Source organism: Gopherus flavomarginatus, chromosome 1 (assembly GCF_025201925.1).
Source record: "Gopherus flavomarginatus isolate rGopFla2 chromosome 1, rGopFla2.mat.asm, whole genome shotgun sequence".
NCBI lineage: Eukaryota > Metazoa > Chordata > Testudines > Testudinidae > Gopherus > Gopherus flavomarginatus.
In genome coordinates, this window is record NC_066617.1 from 371,735,957 (window position 1) to 371,737,827 (window position 1,871).

General features: G+C 49.8%; 1 pseudogene; it reads left to right on the forward strand.

Annotated features, from left to right (window-relative positions):
• The window catches only part of LOC127044310 (olfactory receptor 52D1-like), an 11,120-nt pseudogene continuing 9,249 nt past the window's right edge, over positions 1-1,871 (forward strand).

A 1,871-nucleotide genomic window follows, 5' to 3' on the forward strand; every position in this document is an offset into this window, starting at 1 on the left:
ATGTCCGGACCCGCTGAGGCCAACATTAGGACCCAGGTAGGTCCTGAGGGAGGGTACGGAAGCAGCCCGGAGGCAGCCAACCCCAGTCTGGCTGCAGCCTTGCCAGAGGCTGTCAGTGTGTTGTGGCCAGGATCCCCACTGACTGACCAGCGGAGTGACAGCCACTGTTAGGGCCCCAGGCTGGGACGCCGTGGAATGGGAGGGCCTGCGTCCCCCCTGCCACCCCACTCCGGGATGGCAGACTCCCCCTCTCCCTGGCCTGACGAGGCCGATAAACTGTTACTGTTGCTCAGTCCTGCCCCAAGGCCTGAGCTTACTGTCTCAGAGTTTGCTGCCCCGCCCTGCCCAAGGGCTGGGCCTGAAAACTATTACCGTTGCTTAGCCCTGACCCAGGCCTGAGTTTACTGACTCTGTGTTTGCTATCCGTCCTGATGTAGGAACCGGCGCCTCGCGGTCGTTACGGCTCAGCCCTGCTGGAGGGCCTGAGCACCTCGCCCGCCGGGCAGACAAGTACCGCAGGGACTGCTGGGCTAGATTCCCAGGCCAACCAGAGTAGAGTGGGCCGGCGTGTCTCCCCTCCTCCCCGGAGAGGGTCGAGCCCCTGCACCACTCGTTTACACTGCCATAGGATTCCTCATTGTTTTTGCCAAAACAAGCTTGAGTGAGCCTCAACATGTTGTAGTGAAGTACTGGAAAACAACATTACGCCATCCTGCAACCTACACCAGCCTCTGAAAACAAGGCATCCTACATTGGTATCTAAGCCTGGAGAGATTTTTCAGAGGAAGCTCAATGAGTTAACAGGACAAAAAATAGTCGTTGAAATGTAACATTCTTAACACTAAGGCTACTGAGACTTCTTACTGTGTGGATTTGAGCAAGGCAAAAGCTGGTGAACCACACAACCTAGGTGAGAAACTGCTACTTCTAGCTGCAAAGGATACATCCTGGTGACAATAGGATTCAGGAACAAAGAGCAGACCAGTTGATCAGTCATTCCTAAAGTTAAGATTTTCAGTAAAATTACGGACATATTATGGGCAGTAAACAAAAATTTACAGAAGACCGTGGCCTGTCTGTGACTTTTACTGAAAATGGTGGTGGTGGGGTGGGGTGTGTGTGGGGGGACTAATTGGGGGGAGAATTAAAGCTGAATCAGGAAGGTGCCTCAAGCCCCCAAGGTTTCTCCCATTGAACTGATGTCTGGCAAGTAGCCTCAAGGTTTTCCAGACGTGCTTAGAGAAACGTGGAAGAGCAAAGTCCCCAGATAATGAACATAATCCAATACATTCTTCAGTTAAGAAATAGCCCCAGATCTTTGGTAGTGTTTGCTAGAAGATTTTTGCTAAATGCATAACAGGAACAAGAGAAGGCCTATATTCAGTGATTCTCAAACTTTTGTACTGGTGACCTCTATCTTGTATCAAACCTCCAAGTGCGACCCCCTTATAAATTAAAAATCCTTTTAAAATATATTTAACACTATCATAAATGCTGGAGGTAAAATGGGGTTTGGGGTGGAGGCTGACAGCTCGCGACTCCCCATGTAATAACTTTGTGACCCCTCAAGGGGTCCTGAACTCCAGTTTGAGAACCCCTGGCCTATAACAAAGGGGTCCATCTGGGAGTATTCAGACTGAGTGATTGAGTGTTATGGTTAATACCAAGATTGCAGTTCAAATTACTGGTTCAATGGCAGAGACTCCTTGAGGTAGTGAGGTATGTGGGCCTGTCAACTATGAGGAGCAGCACCAAGAGAAGAACAAGGAGACACAATTAAAAACATAAAAACGGACATACTGGGTCAGATCAATGTTCCATCTAGTCCAGTATCCTGACAGGGGCCAATGGCAGGTGCTTCAAAGGAAAGA